The sequence below is a fragment of the Heterodontus francisci genome, chromosome 29 (assembly GCF_036365525.1).
Source record: "Heterodontus francisci isolate sHetFra1 chromosome 29, sHetFra1.hap1, whole genome shotgun sequence".
In the NCBI taxonomy this organism is placed as follows: Eukaryota; Metazoa; Chordata; class Chondrichthyes; order Heterodontiformes; family Heterodontidae; genus Heterodontus; species Heterodontus francisci.
This window is the reverse complement of record NC_090399.1, coordinates 72,844,449-72,866,230: the sequence shown is the minus strand read 5'-3', so window position 1 is coordinate 72,866,230 and position 21,782 is coordinate 72,844,449. Positions and strand designations below refer to the sequence as shown.

Sequence of the window (21,782 nt, the reverse complement as noted above, 5' to 3'; positions counted from 1 at the left end):
GGTGAGGCCAATGCTGCAACTCACTGACTGCCTGGGGGTGAGGCCAATGCTGCAACTCACTGACTGACTGGGGGTGAGGCCAATGCTGCAACTCACTGAGTGTCTGGGGGTGAGGCCAATGCTGCTACTCACTGAGTGACTGGTGGTGAGGCCAATGCTGGAACTCACTGACTGACTGGGGGTGAGGGCAATGCTGCAACTCACTGACTGATTGGGGGTGAGGCCAATGCTGCAACTCGCTGACTGACTGGGGGTGAGGTCAATGCTGCAACTCACTGACTGGGGGTGAGGCCAATGCTGTAACTCACTGACTGACTGGTGGTGAGGCCAATGCTGCAACTCACTGACTGGGGGTGAGTCCAATGCTGCAACTCACTGACTGACTGGTGGTGAGGCCAATGCTGTATCTCACTGTCTGGGGGTGAGGCCAATGCTGCAACTCACTGACTGCCTGGGGGTGAGGCCAATGCTGAAACTCGCTGACTGACCGTTGGTGAGGCCAATGCTGCAACTCACTGAATGGGGGTGAGGCCAATGCTGCAACTCAGTGACTGACTGGGGGTGAGGCCAATGCTGCAACACACTGACTGACTGGGGGTGTGGCCAATGCAGGAACTCACTGAGTGTCTGCGGGTGAGGCCAATGCTGTAACTCACTGACTGGGGGTGAGGCCAATGCTGGAACTCACTGACTGGTGGTGAGGCAAATGCTGCAACTCACTGAGTGACTGGGCGTGAGGCCAATGCTGCCACTCACTGAGTGACTGGGGGTGAGGCCAATGCTGCAACTCACTGACTGACTGGGGGTGAGGCCAATTGTGCTACTCACAGGGGGTGAGGGCAATGCTGCAACTCACTGACTGACTGGGGGTGAGGCCAATGCTGTAACTCACTGACTGGGGGTGAGGCCAATGCTGCTACTCACTGACTGTGGGTGAGGGCAAAGCTGTAACTCACTGACTGGGGGTGAGGGCAATGCTGTAACTCACTGACTGGGGGTGAGGCCAATGCTGTAACTCACTGACTGATTGGGGGTGAGGCCAATGCTGTAACTCACTGACTGGGGGTGAGGCCAATGCAGCTACTCACTGACTGGGGGTGAGGGCAATGCTGTAACTCACTGACTGGGGGTGAGACCCATGCTGCAACTCGCTGACTGACTGGTGGTGAGGCCAATGCTGTACCTCACTGACTGCCTGAGGGTGACGCCAATGATGTAACTCGCTGACTGACTGGGGGTGAGGCCAATGCTGCAACTCACTGACTGGGGGTGAGGCCCATGCTGTAACTCACTGACTGGGGGTGAGGCCAATGCTGCAACTCAGTGACTGACTGGGGGTGAGGCCAATGCTGCAACACACTGACTGACTGGGGGTGAGGCCAATGCTGGAACTCACTGACTGGGGGTGAGGCCAATGCTGCAACTCACTGACTGACTGGTGGTGAGGCCAATGCTGCAACTCACTGACTGGGGGTGAGGCCAATGCTGCAACTCACTGACTGCCTGGGGGTGAGGCCAATGCTGCAACACACTGACTGACTGGGGGTGAGGCCAATGCTGGAACTCACTGACTGGGGGTGAGGCTAATGCTGCAACTCAGTGACTGACTGGTGTTGAGGCCAATGCTGCAACTCACTGACTGACTGGGGGTGAGGCCAATGCTGGAACTCACTGACTGGGGGTGAGGCCAATGCTGCAACTCACTGACTGACTGGTGGTGAGGCCAATGCTGCAACTCACTGACTGGGGGTGAGGCCAATGCTGCAACTCACGGACTGCCTGGGGGTGAGGCCAATGCTGCAACTCACTGACTGACTGGGGGTGAGGCCAATGCTGCAACTCACTGAGTGTCTGGGGGTGAGGCCAATGCTGCTACTCACTGAGTGACTGGTGGTGAGGCCAATGCTGGAACTCACTGACTGACTGTGGGTGAGGGCAATGCTGCAACTCACTGACTGACTGGGGGTGAGGCCAATGCTGCTACTCACTGACTGACTGGGGGTGAGGCCAATGCTGCTACTCACTGACTGGGGGTGAGGCCAATGCTGTAACTCACTGACTGACTGGTGGTGAGGCCAATGCTGCTACTCACTGACGGGGGGTGAGGCCAATGCTGTAACTCCGAGATTGGGGGTGAGGCCAATGCTGTAAGTCACTGACTGGAGGTGAGGCCAATGCTGCAACTCACTGATTGACTGAGGGTGAGGCCAATGCTGGAACTCACTGACTGGGGATGAGGCTAATGCTGCAACTCACTGACTGGGGGTGAGGCCAATGCTGTAGGTCACTGACTGGAGGTGAGGCCATTTCTGCAACTCACTGACTGACTGAGGGTGAGGCCAATGCTGTAACTCACTCACTGACTGAGGGTGAGGCCAATGCTGTAACTCACTGACTGACTGAGGGTGAGGGCAATGTTGCAACTCACTGACTGGGGGCGAGGCCAATGCTTTATCTCACTGACTGACTGGGGGTGAGACCAATGCTGTATCTCACTGACTGAGTGGGGGTGAGGCGAATGCTGTAACTCACTGACTGACTGAGGGTGAGGCCAAGCTGTAAATCACTGACTGACTGGGGGTGAGGCCAATGCTGCAACTCAGTGACTGACTGGGGGTGAGGCCAATGCTGCAACTCACTGACTGACTGGGGGTGAGGCCAATGCTGTAATTCACTGACTGGGGGTGAGGCCAATGTTGCAACTCACTGACTGGGGGTGAGGCCAATGCTGTAACTCACTGACTGGGGGTGAGGCCAATGCTGTAACTCACTGACTGGGGGTGAGGCCAAAGCTGGAAGTCACTGACTGGAAGTGAGACCAATGCTGCAACTCACTGACTGACTGAGGGTGAGGTCAATGCTGTAACTCACTGACTGGGGGTGAGGCCAGTGCAGTAACTCACTGACTGGGGGTGAAGCTAATGCTGCAACTCACTGACTTACTGAGGGTGACGCCAATGCTGTAACTCATTGACTGGGGGTGAGGCCAATGTTGCAACTAACTGACTGACTGGGGGTGAGGCCAATGCTGCAACTCACTGACTGGGGGTGAGGCCAATGCTGTAACTCATTGACTGGGGGTGAGGCCAATGCTGCAACTCACTGACTGGGGGTGTGTCCAATGCTGTAACTCACTGACTGGGGGTGAGGCCAATGTTGTAAGTCACTGACTGGAGGTGAGGCCAATGCTGCCACTCACTGACTGACTGAGGGTGACGCCAATGCTGTAACTCACTGACTGGGGGTGAGGCCAGTGCTGTAGCTCACTGACTGGGGGTGAGGCCAATGTTGCAACTAACTGACTGACTGGGGGTGAGGCAAATGCTGTAACTCACTGACTGGGGGTGAGGCCAATGCTGTAACTCACTGACTGGCTGTGAGGCAAATGCTGTAACTCACTGACTGGGGGTGAAGCCAATGCTGCAACACACTGACTGACTGAGGGTGAGGCCAATGCTGTAACTCATTGACTGGGGGTGAGGCCAATACTGCAACTCACTGACTGGGGGTGTGTCCAATGCTGTAACTCACTGACTGGGGGTGAGGCCAATGCTGTAACTCACTGACTGGGGGAGAGGCCAATGCTGGAATTCACTGACTGGTGGTGAGGCAAATGCTGCAACTCACTGAGTGTCTGGAGGCTAGGCCAATGCTGCAACTCACTGAGTGACTGGGCGTGAGGCCAATGCTGCAACTCACTGAGTGACTGGGGGTGAGGCCAATACTGCAACTCACTGACTGACTGGGGGTGAGGCCAATTGTGCTACTCGCTGGGGGTGAGGGCAATGCTGCAACTCACTGACTGACTGGGGGTGAGGCCAATGCTGTAACTTACTGACTGGGGGTGAGGGTAATGCTGTAACTCACTTACTGGGGGTGAGGGCAATGCTGTGACTCACTGACTGGGGGTGAGGCCAATGCTGTAACTCACTGACTGATTGGGGGTGAGGCCAATGCTGTAACTCACTGACTGGGGGTGAGGCCAATGCTGCTACTCACTGACTGGGGGTGAGGCCCATGCTGCAACTCGCTGACTGACTGGTGGTGAGGCCAATGCTGTAACTCACTGACTGCCTGAGGGTGACGCCAATGATGTAACTCGCTGACTGACTGGGGGTGAGGCCAATGCTGCAACTCACTGACTGGTGGTGAGGTTAATGCTGCAACTCACTGACTGACTTGTGGTGAGGCCAATGCTGCAACTCACTGACTGGTGATGAGGCCAATGCTGCAACTCACTGACTGGTGGTGAGGCCAATGCTGCAACTCACTGACTGACTTGTGGTGAGGCCAATGCTGCAACTCACTGACTGGTGATGAGGCCAATGCTGCAACTCACTGACTGACTTGTGGTGAGGCCAATGCTGCAACTCACTGACTGGTGGTGAGGCCAATGCTGTAACTCACTGACTTGTGGTGAGGCCAATGCTGCAACTCACTTACTGGGGGTGAGGCCAATGCTGCAACTCACTGACTGACTGGTGGTGAGGCCAATGCTGCAACTCACTGACTGGGGGTGAGGCCAGTGCTGCAACTCACTGACTGCCTGGAGGTGAGGCCAATGCTGCAACTCGCTGACTGACTGGGGGTGAGGCCAATGCTGCAACTCACTGACTGGGGGTGAGGCCAATGCTGTAACTCACTGACTGACTGGTGGTGAGGCCAATGCTGCAACTCACTGACTGGGGGTGAGTCCAATGCTGCAACTCACTGACTGCCTGGGGGTGAGGCCAATGCTGAAACTCGCTGACTGACCGTTGGTGAGGCCAATGCTGCAACTCACTGAATGGGGGTGAGGCCAATGCTGCAACTCAGTGACTGACTGGGGGTGAGGCCAATGCTGCAACACACTGACTGACTGGGGGTGTGGCCAATGCAGGAACTCACTGAGTGTCTGCGGGTGAGGCCAATGCTGTAACTCACTGACTGGGGGTGAGGCCAATGCTGGAACTCACTGACTGGTGGTGAGGCAAATGCTGCAACTCACTGAGTGTCTGGAGGCTAGGCCAATGCTGCAACTCACTGAGTGACTGGGCGTGAGGCCAATGCTGCCACTCACTGAGTGACTGGGGGTGAGGCCAATGCTGCAACTCACTGACTGACTGGGGGTGAGGCCAATGCTGTAACTCACTGACTGGGGGTGAGGCCAATGCTGCTACTCACTGACTGTGGGTGAGGGCAAAGCTGTAACTCACTGACTGGGGGTGAGGGCAATGCTGTAACTCACTGACTGGGGGTGAGGCCAATGCTGTAACTCACTGACTGATTGGGTGTGAGGCCAATGCTGTAACTCACTGACTGGGGGTGAGGCCAATGCAGCTACTCACTGACTGGGGGTGAGGGCAATGCTGTAACTCACTGACTGGGGGTGAGGCCCATGCTGCAACTCGCTGACTGACTGGTGGTGAGGCCAATGCTGTACCTCACTGACTGCCTGAGGGTGACGCCAATGATGTAACTCGCTGACTGACTGGGGGTGAGGCCAATGCTGTAACTCATTGACTGGGGGTGAGGCCCATGCTGTAACTCACTGACTGGGGGTGAGGCCAATGCTGCAACTCAGTGAATGACTGGGGGTGAGGCCAATGCTGCAACACACTGACTGACTGGGGGTGAGGCCAATGCTGGAACTCACTGACTGGGGGTGAGGCCAATGCTGCAACTCAGTGACTGACTGGTGGTGAGGCCAATGCTGTAACTCATTGACTGGGGGTGAGGCCAATGCTGTAACTCACTGACTGGGGGTGAGGCCAATGCTGCAACTCAGTGACTGACTGGGGGTGAGGCCAATGCTGCAACACACTGACTGACTGGGGGTGAGGCCAATGCTGGAACTCACTGACTGGGGGTGAGGCCAATGCTGCAACTCAGTGACTGACTGGTGGTGAGGCCAATGCTGCAACTCACTGACTGGGGGTGAGGCCAATGCTGGAACTCACTGACTGGGGGTGAGGCCAATGCTGCAACTCACTGACTGACTGGTGGTGAGGCCAATGCTGCAACTCACTGACTGGGGGTGAGGCCAATGCTGCAACTCACTGACTGCCTGGGGGTGAGGCCAATGCTGCAACTCACTGACTGACTGGGGGTGAGGCCAATGCTGCAACTCACTGAGTGTCTGGGGGTGAGGCCAATGCTGCTACTCACTGAGTGACTGGTGGTGAGGCCAATGCTGGAACTCACTGACTGACTGGGGGTGAGGGCAATGCTGCAACTCACTGACTGATTGGGGGTGAGGCCAATGCTGCAACTCGCTGACTGACTGGGGGTGAGGCCAATGCTGCAACTCACTGACTGGGGGTGAGGCCAATGCTGTAACTCACTGACTGACTGGTGGTGAGGCCAATGCTGCAACTCACTGACTGGGGGTGAGTCCAATGCTGCAACTCACTGACTGACTGGTGGTGAGGCCAATGCTGTATCTCACTGTCTGGGGGTGAGGCCAATGCTGCAACTCACTGACTGCCTGGGGGTGAGGCCAATGCTGAAACTCGCTGACTGACCGTTGGTGAGGTCAATGCTGCAACTCACTGAATGGGGGTGAGGCCAATGCTGCAACTCAGTGACTGACTGGGGGTGAGGCCAATGCTGCAACACACTGACTGACTGGGGGTGTGGCCAATGCAGGAACTCACTGAGTGTCTGCGGGTGAGGCCAATGCTGTAACTCACTGACTGGGGGTGAGGCCAATGCTGGAACTCACTGACTGGTGGTGAGGCAAATGCTGCAACTCACTGAGTGTCTGGATGCTAGGCCAATGCTGCAACTCACTGAGTGACTGGGCGTGAGGCCAATGCTGCCACTCACTGAGTGACTGGGGGTGAGGCCAATGCTGCAACTCACTGACTGACTGGGGGTGAGGCCAATTGTGCTACTCACAGGGGGTGAGGGCAATGCTGCAACTCACTGACTGACTGGGGGTGAGGCCAATGCTGTAACTCACTGACTGGGGGTGAGGCCAATGCTGCTACTCACTGACTGTGGGTGAGGGCAAAGCTGTAACTCACTGACTGGGGGTGAGGGCAATGCTGTAACTCACTGACTGGGGGTGAGGCCAATGCTGTAACTCACTGACTGATTGGGGGTGAGGCCAATGCTGTAACTCACTGACTGGGGGTGAGGCCAATGCAGCTACTCACTGACTGGGGGTGAGGGCAATGCTGTAACTCACTGACTGGGGGTGAGGCCCATGCTGCAACTCGCTGACTGACTGGTGGTGAGGCCAATGCTGTACCTCACTGACTGCCTGAGGGTGACGCCAATGATGTAACTCGCTGACTGACTGGGGGTGAGGCCAATGCTGCAACTCACTGACTGGGGGTGAGGCCAATGCTGTAACTCATTGACTGGGGGTGAGGCCCATGCTGTAACTCACTGACTGGGGGTGAGGCCAATGCTGCAACTCAGTGACTGACTGGGGGTGAGGCCAATGCTGGAACTCACTGACTGACTGGGGGTGAGGCCAATGCTGGAACTCACTGACTGGGGGTGAGGCCAATGCTGCAACTCACTGACTGACTGGTGGTGAGGCCAATGCTGCAACCAACTGACTGGGGGTGAGGCCAATGCTGCAACTCACTGACTGCCTGGGGGTGAGGCCAATGCTGCAACACACTGACTGACTGGGGGTGAGGCCAATGCTGGAACTCACTGACTGGGGGTGAGGCTAATGCTGCAACTCAGTGACTGACTGGTGTTGAGGCCAATGCTGCAACTCACTGACTGACTGGGGGTGAGGCCAATGCTGGAACTCACTGACTGGGGGTGAGGCCAATGCTGCAACTCACTGACTGACTGGTGGTGAGGCCAATGCTGCAACTCACTGACTGGGGGTGAGGCCAATGCTGCAACTCACTGACTGCCTGGGGGTGAGGCCAATGCTGCAACTCACTGACTGACTGGGGGTGAGGCCAATGCTGCAACTCACTGAGTGTCTGGGGGTGAGGCCAATGCTGCTACTCACTGAGTGACTGGTGGTGAGGCCAATGCTGGAACTCACTGACTGACTGGGGGTGAGGGCAATGCTGCAACTCACTGACTGAATGGGGGTGAGGCCAATGCTGCTACTCACTGACTGACTGGGGGTGAGGCCAATGCTGCTACTCACTGACTGACTGGGGGTGAGGCCAATGCTTTAACTCACTCTCTGACTGGTGGTGAATCCAATGCTGTAACTCACTGATTGGGGGTGAGGCCAATGCTGTAACTCACTGACTGGGGGTGAGGCCAATGTTGCAACTCACTGATGGGGAGTGAGGCCAATGCTGGAACTCACTGACAGGTGGTGAGGCCAATGCTGGAACTCACTGACTGGTGGTGAGGCCAATCATGTAACTCACTGACTGGAGGTGAGGCCAATGCTGTGACTCACTGACTGGGGGTGAGGCCAATACTGTAACTCACTGACTGACTGGGGTTGAGGACAATGCTGTAACTCACTGACTGTGGGTTAGGCCAATGCTGGAACTCACTGACTGACTGGGGGTGAGGCCAATGCTTCAACTCACTGACTGACTGGGGGCGAGGCCAATGCTGCCACTCACTGACTGGGGGTGAGGGCAAGGCTGTAACTCACTGACTGACTGGGGATGAGACCAATGCTGTAACTCACTGACTGCCTGAGGGTGAGGCCAATGATGTAACTCACTGACTGACTGGGGGTGAGGCCAATGCTGTAACTCACTGACTGCCTGAGGGTGAGGCCAATGATGTAACTCACTGACTGGGGGTGAGGCCAATGCTGGAACTCACTGACTGTCTGGCAGTGAGGCCAATGCTGTAACTCAATGACTGGGGGTGAGGACAATGCTGTAACTAGCTGACTGGGTGTGAGGCCAATGCTGTAACTCGCTGACTGGGGGTGAGACCAATGCTGGAACTCACTGACTGACTGGGGGTGAGGCCAATTGTGCTACTCACTGGGGTGAGGGCAATGCTGCAACTCACTGACTGACTGGGGGTGAGGCCAATGCTGTAACTCATTGACTGGGGGTGAGGCCAATGCTGCTACTCACTTACTGGGGGTGAGGGCAATGCTGTAACTCACTGACTGGGGGTGAGGACAATGCTGTAACTCACTGACTGGGGGTGTGGCCAATGCTGTAACTCACTGACAGATTGGGGGTGAGGCAAATGCTGCAACTCACTTACTGGGTGTGAGGCCAATGCTGCTACTCACTGACTGGGGGTGAGGGCAATGCTGTAACTCATTGACTGGGGGTGAGGCCCATGCTGTAACTCACTGACTGCCTGAGGGTGACGCCAATGATGTAACTCACTGACTGATTGGGGGTGAGGCCAATGCTGCACATCACTGACTGAATGTTGGTGAGGGCAATGCTGCAACTCACTGACTGACTGGTGGTGAGGCCAATGCTGGAACTCACTGACTGACTGGGGGTGAGGCCAATGCTGCAACTCAGTGACTGACTGGTGGTGAGGCCAATGCTGGAACTCACTGACTGGGGGTGAAGCCAATGCTGCAACTCACTGACTGACTGGGGGTGAAGCCAATGCTGCAACTCAGTGACTGACTGGGGGTGAGGCCAATGCTGGAACTCACTGACTGGGGGTGAAGCCAATGCTGCAACACACTGACCGACTGGGGGGTGAGGCCAATGCTGGAACTCACTGAGAGTCTGGGGGTGAGGCCAATGCTGCAACTCACTGAGTGACTGGTGGTGATGCCAATGCTGTAACTCACTGACTGGGGGTGAGGCCAATGCTGGAATTCACTGACTGGTGGTGAGGCAAATGCTGCAACTCACTGAGTGTCTGGAGGCTAGGCCAATGCTGCAACTCACTGAGTGACTGGGCGTGAGGCCAATGCTGCAACTCACTGAGTGACTGGGGGTGAGGCCAATACTGCAACTCACTGACTGACTGGGGGTGAGGCCAATTGTGCTACTCGCTGGGGGTGAGGGCAATGCTGCAACTCACTGACTGACTGGGGGTGAGGCCAATGCTGTAACTTACTGACTGGGGGTGAGGTCAATGCTGCTACTAACTGACTGTGGGTGAGGGCAATGCTGTAACTCACTGACTGGGGGTGAGGGCAATGCTGTAACTCACTGACTGGGGGTGAGGCCAATGCTGTAACTCACTGACTGATTGGGGGTGAGGCCAATGCTGTAACTCACTGACTGGGGGTGAGGCCAATGCTGCTACTCACTGACTGGGGGTGAGGGCAATGCTGTAACTCACTGACTGGGGGGTGAGGCCAATGCTGCAACTCGCTGACTGACTGGTGGTGAGGCCAATGCTGTAACTCACTGACTGCCTGAGGGTGACGCCAATGATGTAACTCGCTGACTGACTGGGGGTGAGGCCAATGCTGCAACTCACTGACTGGTGGTGAGGTTAATGCTGTAACTCACTGACTGGGGGTGAGGCCAATGCTGCAACTCACTGACTGACTTGTGGTGAGGCCAATGCTGTATCTCACTTACTGGGGGTGAGGCCAATGCTGCAACTCACTGACTGACTGGGGGTGAGGCCAATGCTGTAACTCACTGACTGGGGGTGAGGCCAATGCTGCAACTCACTGACTGACTTGTGGTGAGGCCAATGCTGTATCTCACTTACTGGGGGTGAGGCCAATGCTGCAACTCACTGACTGACTGGGGGTGAGGCCAATGCTGGAACTCACTGACTGGGGGTGAGGCCAGTGCTGCAACTCACTGACTGCCTGGAGGTGAGGCCAATGCTGCAACTCGCTGACTGACTGGGGGTGAGGCCAATGCTGCAACTCACTGACTGGGGGTGAGGCCAATGCTGCAACTCAATGACTGACTGGGGGTGAGGCCAATGCTGCAACACACTGACTGACTGGGGGTGAGGCCAATGCTGGAAATCACTGAGTGTCTGGGGCTGAGGCCAATGCTGCAACTCACTGAGTGACTGGTGGTGAGGCCAATGCTGGAACTCACTGACTGACTGGGGGTGAGGCCAATGCTGCTACTCACTGACATACTGGGGGTGAGGCCAATGCTGCTACTCACTGACTGACTGGGGGTGAGGCCAATGCTGCTACTCACTGACTGACTGGGGGTGAGGCCTATGCTGCAAGTTACAGACTGCATGAGGGTGAGGCCAATGCTGTAACTCACTGACTGACTGGGGTGAGGCCAATGCTGTAACTCACTGACTGACTGGGGGTGAGGCCAATGCTGGAAATCACTGAGTGTCTGGGGCTGAGGCCAATGCTGCAACTCACTGAGTGACTGGTGGTGAGGCCAATGCTGGAACTCACTGACTGACTGGGGGTGAGGCCAATGCTGCTACTCACTGACATACTGGGGGTGAGGCCAATGCTGCTACTCACTGACTGACTGGGGGTGAGGCCAATGCTGCTACTCACTGACTGACTGGGGGTGAGGCCTATGCTGCAAGTTACAGACTGCATGAGGGTGAGGCCAATGCTGTAACTCACTGACTGACTGGGGTGAGGCCAATGCTGTAACTCACTGACTGACTGGGGGTGAGGCCAATGCTGTAACTCACTGGCTGACTGGGGGTGAGGCCAATGCTGTAACTCACTGACTGACTGGGGGTGAGGCCAATGCTGCCACTCACTGTCTGGGGGTGAGGCCAATGCTGCAACTCACTGACTGACTGGTGGTGAGGCCAATGCTGCAACTCACTGACTGGGGGTGAGTCCAATGCTGCAACTCACTGACTGACTGGTGGTGAGGCCAATGCTGTATCTCACTGTCTGGGGGTGAGGCCAATGCTGAAACTCGCTGACGGGGGGGGTGAGGCCAATGCTGCAACTCACTGACTGAATGTTGGTGAGGCCAATGCTGCTACTCACTGACTGGGGGTGAGGGCAATGCTGCAACTCACTATCTGGGGGTGAGGCCAATGCTGCAACTCAGTGACTGGTGGTGAGGTTAATGCTGCAACTCACTGACTGGGGGTGATGCCAATGCTGCAACTCACTGACTGGGGGTGATGCCAATGCTGCAACTCACTGACTGACTGGTGGTGAGGCCAATGCTGTAACTCACTGTCTGGGGGTGAGGCCAATGCTGTAACTCACTGTCTGGGGGTGAGGCCAATGCTGCTACTCACTGACTGACTGGGGGTGAGTCCAATGCTGGAACTCACTGAGAGTCTGGGGGTGAGGCCAATGCTGCAACTCACTGAGTGACTGGTGGTGAGGCCAATGCTGTACCCCACTGACTGATTGGGGTGAGGTCAATGCTGCCACTCACTGACTGGGGGTGAGGTTAATACTGCAACTCACTGACTGATTGGAGGTGAGGCCAATGCTGTAACTCACTGACTGGGGGTGAGGCCAATGCTGGAACTCACTGACTGGTGGTGAGGCCAATGCTGGAACTCACTGACTGGTGGTGAGGCCATTGCTGTAACTCGCTGACTGGGGGTGAGGCCAATGCTGGAACTCACTGACTGGTGGTGAGGCCAATGCTGGAACTCACTGACATGGGGTGAGGCCAGTGCTGGAACTCACTGACTGGTGGTGAGGCCAATGCTGGAACTCACTGAATGGTGGTGAGGCCATTGCTGTAACTCACTGACTGGGGGTGAGCCAATGCTTCTACTCACTGACTGACTGGGGGTGAGGCCAATGCTGCTACTCACTGACTGGGGGTGAGGGCAATGCTGTAACTGACTCACTGACTGGGGGTGAGGCCAATGCTTCTACTCAGTGACTGACTGGGGGTGAGGCCAATGCTGCTACTCACTGACTGGGGGTGAGGGCAATGCTGTAACTGACTCACTGACTGGCGGTGAGGCAAATGCTGTAACTCACTGACTGACTGGAGGTGAGGCCAATGCTGCAACTCACTGACTGGGGGTGAGGCCAATGCTGCAACTCACTGACTGACTGGGGGTGAGGCCAATGCTGTAACTCACTGACTGGGGGTGAGGCCTATGCTGGAACTCACTGTCTGGTGGTGAGGCCAATGCTGCAACTCACTGACTGGGGGTGACGCCAATGCTGGAACTCACTGACTGGTGGTGAGGCAAATGCTGCAACTCACTGAGTGACTGGGGGTGAGGCCAATACTGCAACTCACTGAGTGACTGGGTGTGAGGCCAATGCTGCAACTCACTGACAGACTGGGGGTGAGGCCAATTGTGCTACTCACTGGGGGTGAGGACAATGCTGCAACTCACTGACAGACTGGGGGTGAGGCCAATTGTGCTACTCACTGGGGGTGAAGGCAATGCTGCAACTCACTGACTGACTGGGGGTGAGGCCAATGCTGTAACTCACTGACTTGGGGTGAGGCCAATGCTGCTACTCACTTACTGGGGGTGAGGGCAATGCTGTAACTCACTTACTGGGTGTGAGGCCAATGCTGTAACTCACTGACTGGGGGTGAGGCCAATGCTGCAACTCACTGACTGGTGGTGAGGTTAATGCTGCAACTCACTGACTGACTGGGGGTGAGGCCAATGCTGCTACTCACTGACTGGGGGTGAGGGCAATGTTGCAACTCACTGACTGACTGGGGGTGAGGCTAATGCTGCAACTCACTGAGTGACTGGTGGTGAGGCCAATGCTGTACCTCACTGACTGACTGGGGTGAGGCCAATGCTATTACTCACTGACTGCAGGAGGGTGATGCCAATGCTGCAACTCACTGACTGATTGGGGGTGAGGCCAATGCTTTAACTCACTGACTGACTGTGGGTGAGGCCAATGCTGTAACTCACTGACTGCCTGAGGGTGAGTCCAATGCTGTAACTCACTGACTGGTGGTGAGGCCAATGCTGTAACTCACTGTCTGGGGGTGAGGCCAATGCTGCTACTCACTGACTGACTGGGGGTGAGGCCAATGCTGCTACTCACTGACTGACTGGGGGTGAGTCCAATGCTGGAACTCACTGAGTGTCTGGGGGTGAGGCCAATGCTGCAACTCACTGAGTGACTGGTGGTGAGGCCAATGCTGTACCTCACTGACTGACTGGGGTGAGGCCAATGCTGTTACTCACTGACTGCAGGAGGGTGAGGCCAATGCTGCAACTCACTGACTGATTGGGGGTGAGGCCAATGCTTTAACTCACTGACTGACTGTGGGTGAGGCCAATGCTGTAAATCACTGACTGCCTGAGGGTGAGTCCAATGCTGTAACTCACTGACTGGTGGTGAGGCCAATGCTGTAACTCACTGTCTGGGGGTGAGGCCAATGCTGCTACTCACTGACTGACTGGGGGTGAGGCCAATGCTGCTACTCACTGACTGACTGGGGGTGAGTCCAATGCTGGAACTCACTGAGAGTCTGGGGGTGAGGCCAATGCTGCAACTCACTGACTGACTGGGGGTGAGGCCAATGCTGCTACTCACTGACTGACTGGGGGTGAGTCCAATGCTGCAACTCACTGAGAGTCTGGAGGTGAGGCCAATGCTGCAACTCACTGACTGGGGGTGAGGCCAATGCTGGAACTCACTGACTGGTGGTGAGGCCAATGCTGGAACTCACTGACTGGTGGTGAGGCCAATGCTGGAACTCACTGACTGGTGGTGAGGCCATTGCTGTAACTCGCTGACTGGGGGTGAGGCCAATGCTGGAACTCACTGACTGGTGGTGAGGCCAATGCTGGAACTCACTGACATGGGGTGAGGCCAGTGCTGGAACTCACTGACTGGTGGTGAGGCCAATGCTGGAACTCACTGACTGGTGGTGAGGCCATTGCTGTAACTCTCTGATTGGGGTTGAGGCCAATGCTGTAACTCACTGACTGGGGGTGAGCCAATGCTTCTACTCACTGACTGACTGGGGGTGAGGCCAATGCTGCTACTCACTGACTGGGGGTGAGGGCAATGCTGTAACTGACTCACTGACTGGGGGTGAGGCCAATGCTTCTACTCACTGACTGACTGGGGGTGAGGCCAATGCTGCTACTCACTGACTGGGGGTGAGGGCAATGCTGTAACTGACTCACTGACTGGCGGTGAGGCAAATGCTGTAACTCACTGACTGACTGGAGGTGAGGCCAATGCTGCAACTCACTGACTGGGGGTGAGGCCAATGCTGTAACTCACTGACTGGGGGTGAGGCCTATGCTGGAACTCACTGTCTGGTGGTGAGGCCAATGCTGCAACTCACTGACTGGGGGTGACGCCAATGCTGGAACTCACTGACTGGTGGTGAGGCAAATGCTGCAACTCACTGAGTGACTGGGGGTGAGGCCAATACTGCAACTCACTGAGTGACTGGGTGTGAGGCCAATGCTGCAACTCACTGACAGACTGGGGGTGAGGCCAATTGTGCTACTCACTGGGGGTGAGGACAATGCTGCAACTCACTGACAGACTGGGGGTGAGGCCATTTGTGCTACTCACTGGGGGTGAAGGCAATGCTGCAACTCACTGACTGACTGGGGGTGAGGCCAATGCTGTAACTCACTGACTTGGGGTGAGGCCAATGCTGCTACTCACTTACTGGGGGTGAGGGCAATGCTGTAACTCACTGACTGGGGGTGAGGCCAATGCAGTAACTCACTGACTGGGGGTGAGGCCAATGCTGCAACTCACTTACTGGGTGTGAGGCCAATGCTGTAACTCACTGACTGCAGGAGGGTGATGCCAATGCTTTAACTCACTGACTGACTGTGGGTGAGGCCAATGCTGTAACTCACTGACTGCCTGAGGGTGAGTCCAATGCTGTAACTCACTGACTGGTGGTGAGGCCAATGCTGTAACTCACTGTCTGGGGGTGAGGCCAATGCTGCTACTCACTGACTGACTGGGGGTGAGGCCAATGCTGCTACTCACTGACTGACTGGGGGTGAGTCCAATGCTGGAACTCACTGAGTGTCTGGGGGTGAGGCCAATGCTGCAACTCACTGAGTGACTGGTGGTGAGGCCAATGCTGTACCCCACTGACTGACTGGGGTGAGGCCAATGCTGCAACTCACTGACTGACTGGAGGTGAGGCCAATGCTGTAACTCGCTGACTGGGGGTGAGGCCAATGCTGGAACTCACTGACTGGTGGTGAGGCCAATGCTGGAACTCACTGACTGGTGGTGAGGCCATTGCTGTAACTCGCTGACTGGGGGTGAGGCCAATGCTGTAACTCACTGACATGGGGTGAGGCCAGTGCTGGAACTCACTGACTGGTGGTGAGGCCAATGCTGTAACTCACTGACTGGGGGTGAGGCCAATGCTTCTACTCACTGACTGACTGGGGGTGAGGCCAATGCTGCTACTCACTGACTGGGGGTGAGGGCAATGCTGTAACTGACTCACTGACTGGGGGTGAGGCCAATGCTGTAACTCACTGACTGACTGGAGGTGAGGCCAATGCTGCAACTCACTGACTGGGGGTGAGGCCAATGCTGTAACTCACTGACTGACTGGGGGTGAGGCCAATGCTGTAACTCACTGACTGCGGGTGAGGCAAATGCTGGAACTCACTGTCTGGTGGTGAGGCCAATGCTGCAACTCACTGACTGGGGTTGACGCCAATGCTGGAACTCACTGACTGGTGGTGAGGCAAATGCTGCAACTCACTGAGTGACTGGGGGTGAGGCCAATGCTGCAACTCACTGACAGACTGGGGGTGAGGCCAATGCTGAAACTCACTGACTGCCTGAGGGTGAGTCCAATGCTGTAACTCACTGTCTGGGGGTGAGGCCAATGCTGCTACTCACTGACTGATTGGTGGTGAGGGCAATGCTTTAACTCACTGACTGACTGTGGGTGAGTCCAATGCTGTAACTCACTGTCTGGGGGTGAGGCCAATGCTGCTACTCACTGACTGATTGATGGTGAGGGCAATGCTTTAACTCACTGACTGACTGTGGGTGAGTCCAATGCTGTAACTCACTGACTGGTGGTGAGGACAATGCTGTAACTCACTGTCTGGGGGTGAGGCCAATGCTGCTACTCAACTGACTGACTGGGGGTGAGTCCAATGCTGGAACTCACTGAGTGTCTGGGGGTGAGGCCAATGCTGTACCCCACTGACTGACTGGGGTGAGGCCAATGCTGCAACTCACTGACTGGGGGTGAGGTTAATACTGCAACTCACTGACTGACTGGAGGTGAGGCCAATGCTGTAACTCGCTGACTGGGGGTGAGGCCAATGCTGGAACTCACTGACTGGTGGTGAGGCCAATGCTGGAACTCACTGACTGGTGGTGAGGCCATTGCTGTAACTCGCTGACTGGGGGTGATGCCAATGCTGTAACTCACTGACATGGAGTGAGGCCAGTGCTGGAACTCACTGACTGGTGGTGAGGCCATTGCTGTAACTCTCTGACTGGGGTTGAGGCCAATGCTGTAACTCACTGACTGGGGGTGAGGCCAGTGCTGGAACTCACTGACTGGTGGTGAGGCCAATGCTTCTACTCACTGACTGACTGGCGGTGAGGCCAATGCTGCTACTCACTGACTGGTGGTGAGGCCAATGCTGTAACTCACTCACTGACTGGGGGTGAGGCCAATGCTGCAACTCACTGACTGACTGACTGGGGGTGAGGCCAATGCTGGAACTCACTGACTGACGGGGGTGAGGCCAATGCTGCAACTAACTGACTGACTGGCAGTGAGGCCTATGCTGTAACTCACTGACTGACTGGTGGTGAGGCCAATGCTGTAACTCACTGACTGACTGGCGGTGAAGACAATGCTGTAACTCACTGACAGACTGGTGGTGAGGCCAATGCTGTAACTCACTGACTGACAGGTGGTGAGGCCAATGTTGCAACTCAAGACTGACTGGGGGTGAGGCCAATGCTGTAACTCACTGACTGACTGGGGGTGAGGGCAATGCTGCAACTCACTGAATGACTGGGGGTGAGGCCAATGCCAAAACTCACTGACTGACTGGGGGTGAGGCCAATGCTGTAACTCACTGACTGGGGTTGAGGCCAATGCTGGAACTCACTGACTGGGTGTGAAGCCAATGCTGTAACTCACTGACTGACTGAGGGTGAGGCCAATGCTGTAACTCACAGACTGAGGATGAGGCCAATGCTGGAACTCACTGACTGACTGGGGGTGAGGCCAATGCTGGAACTCACTGACTGGGGGTGAGGCCAATGCTGTAATTCACTCACTGACTGGGGGTGAGGCCAATGCTGTAACTCACAGACTGGGGATGAGGCCAATGATGGAACTCGCTGACTGGGGGTGAGGCCAATGCTGGAACTCACTGACTGGGGGTGAGGCCAATGCTGTAACTCACTCACTGACTGGGGGTGAATCCAATGCTGTAACTCACTGACTGACTGGCAGTGAGGCCAATGCTGTAACTCGTTGACTGGGGGTCAGGCCAATGCTGTAACTCACTGACTGGGAGTGAGGCCAATGCTGTAACTCACTGACTGACTGGGGTGAGGCCAATGCTGGAACTCGCCGACTGGGGTTGAGGCCAATGCTGGAAATCACTGACTGGGTGTGAAGCCAATGCTGTAACTCACTGACTGACTGAGGGTGAGGCCAATGCTGTAACTCACAGACTGAGGATGAGGCCAATGCTGGAACTCACTGACTGACTGGGGGTGAGGCCAATGCTGGAACTCACTGACTGGGGGTGAGGCCAATGCTGTAATTCACTCACTGACTGGGGGTGAGGCCAATGCTGTAACTCACAGAATGGTGGTGAGGCCAATGCTGTAACTCACTCACTGACTGGGGGTGAATCCAATGCTGTAACTCACTGACTGACTGGCAGTGAGGCCAATGCTGTAACTCGTTGACTGGTGGTCAGGCCAATGCTGTAACTCACTGACTGGGAGTGAGGCCAATGCTGTAACTCACTGACTGACTGGGGGTGAGGCCAATGCTGCAACTCACTGACTGACTGGGGTGAGGCCAATGCTGCAACTCAATGACTGGGGGTGAGGCCAATGCTGCAACTCAATGACTGGGGTTGAGGCCAATGCTGTAACTCATTGACTGGGGGTGAGGCCAATGCTGTAACTCACTGACTGGCGGTGAGGCCAATGCTGCTACTCACTGACTGTCTCGGGTTGAGGCCAATGCTGTAACTCACTGACTGGGGGTGAGGCCAATGCTGGAACTCACTGACTGATGGTGAGGCCAATGCTGTAACTCACTGACTGGGTTTGAGGCCAATGCTGTAACTCACTGACTGGGGGTGAGGCCAATGCTGCAACTCACTGATTGACTGGGTTTGAGGCCAATGCTGCAACTCACTGACTTGGGGTGAGGCCAATGCTGCTACTCACTGATTGACTGGGTTTGAGGCCAATGCTGTAACTCACTGACTGGTGGTGAGGCCAATGCTGCAAGTCACAGACTGACGGGGGGTGAGGGCAATGCTGTAACTCGCTGACTGACTGGGGGTGAGGCCAATGCTGTATCTCACTGACTGACTGGGGGTGAGGCCAATGCTGCAACTCAATCACTGACTGGCAGTGAGGCCAATGCTGTAACTCGCTGACTGGGGGTGAGGCCAATGTTGTAACTGGCTGACTGGGGGTGAGGCCGATTCTGTAACTCGCTGACTGGGGTTGAGGCCAATTCTGTAACTCGCTGACTGGGGGTATGGCCAATGCAGTAACGCACTGACTGACTGGGGATGAGGCCAATGCTCTAACTCACTGACTGTCTGGGGGTGAGGCCAATGCTTTGACTCACTCACTGACTGGGGGTGAGCCCAATGCTGTAACTCACTCACTGACTGGGGTCAATCCAATGCTGTAACTCACTGACGGACTGGCAGTGAGGCCAATGCTGTAACTCGCTGACTGGGGGTGAGGCCATTGCTGTCACTCACTGACTGGGAGTGAGGCCAATGCTGGAACTCACTGACTGGTGGTGAGGCCAATGCTGTAACTCACTGACTGGGAGTGAGGCCAATGCTGGAACTCACTGACTGGTGGTGAGGCCAATGCTGTAACTCATTGACTGGGGGTGAGGCCAATGCTGTAACTCACTGACTGGGGGTGAGGCCAATGCTGTAACTCACTGACTGACTGGGGGTGAGGCCATTGCTGTAACTCACTGACTGGGGTTTACGCCAATGCTGGAACTCACTGACTGGGGGTGAGGCCAATGCTGGAACTCACTGACTGACTGGTGGTGAGGCCAATGCTGTAACTCACTGACTGACTGGGGGTGAGGCCAATGCTAGAACTCACTGACTGACTGGGGGTGAGGCCAATGCTGTAACTCACTGACTGGGGGTGAGGCCAATGCTGGAACTCGCCGACTGGGGGTGAGGCCAATGCTGGAACTCACTGACTGGGTGTGAAGCCAATGCTGTAACTCACTGACTGACTGAGGGTGAGGCCAATGCTGTAACTCACAGACTGAGGATGAGGCCAATGCTGGAACTCACTGACTGACTGGGGGTGAGGCCAATGCTGGAACTCACTGACTGGGGGTGAGGCCAATGCTGTAATTCACTCACTGACTGGGGGTGAGGCCAATGCTGTAACTCACAGAATGGTGGTGAGGCCAATGCTGTAACTCACTCACTGACTGATGGTGAATCCAATGCTGTAACTCACTGACTGACTGGCAGTGAGGCCAATGCTGTAACTCGTTGACTGGGGGTCAGGCCAATGCTGTAGCTCACTGACTGGGAGTGAGGCCAATGCTGTAACTCACTGACTGACTGGGGGTGAGGCCAATGCTGCAACTCACTCACTGACTGGGGGTGAATCCAATGCTGTAACTCACTGACTGACTGGCAGTGAGGCCAATGCTGTAACTCGTTGACTGGGGGTCAGGCCAATGCTGTAACTCACTGACTGGGAGTGAGGCCAATGCTGTAACTCACTGACTGACTGGGGTGAGGCCAATGCTGGAACTCGCCGACTGGGGTTGAGGCCAATGCTGGAAATCACTGACTGGGTGTGAAGCCAATGCTGTAACTCACTGACTGACTGAGGGTGAGGCCAATGCTGTAACTCACAGACTGAGGATGAGGCCAATGCTGGAACTCACTGACTGACTGGGGGTGAGGCCAATGCTGGAACTCACTGACTGGGGGTGAGGCCAATGCTGTAATTCACTCACTGACTGGGGGTGAGGCCAATGCTGTAACTCACAGAATGGTGGTGAGGCCAATGCTGTAACTCACTCACTGACTGGGGGTGAATCCAATGCTGTAACTCACTGACTGACTGGCAGTGAGGCCAATGCTGTAACTCGTTGACTGGTGGTCAGGCCAATGCTGTAACTCACTGACTGGGAGTGAGGCCAATGCTGTAACTCACTGACTGACTGGGGGTGAGGCCAATGCTGCAACTCACTGACTGACTGGGGTGAGGCCAATGCTGCAACTCAATGACTGGGGGTGAGGCCAATGCTGCAACTCAATGACTGGGGTTGAGGCCAATGCTGTAACTCATTGACTGGGGGTGAGGCCAATGCTGTAACTCACTGACTGGCGGTGAGGCCAATGCTGCTACTCACTGACTGCCTCGGGTTGAGGCCAATGCTGTAACTCACTGACTGGGGGTGAGGCCAATGCTGGAACTCACTGACTGATGGTGAGGCCAATGCTGTAACTCACTGACTGGGTTTGAGGCCAATGCTGTAACTCACTGACTGGGGGTGAGGCCAATGCTGCAACTCACTGATTGACTGGGTTTGAGGCCAATGCTGCAACTCACTGACTTGGGGTGAGGCCAATGCTGCTACTCACTGATTGACTGGGTTTGAGGCCAATGCTGTAACTCACTGACTGGTGGTGAGGCCAATGCTGCAAGTCACAGACTGACGGGGGGTGAGGGCAATGCTGTAACTCGCTGACTGACTGGGGGTGAGGCCAATGCTGTATCTCACTGACTGACTGGGGGTGAGGCCAATGCTGCAACTCAATCA

The 21,782-nt window shown here is 55.8% G+C and overlaps 1 long non-coding RNA gene across 1 annotated transcript in view; it reads left to right on the top strand.

Annotated features, from left to right (window-relative positions):
* LOC137346058 (uncharacterized) overlaps nt 1-21,782 on the top strand; it is a 229,594-nt gene that overhangs the window by 72,071 nt on the left and 135,741 nt on the right. The window lies entirely within an intron of this gene.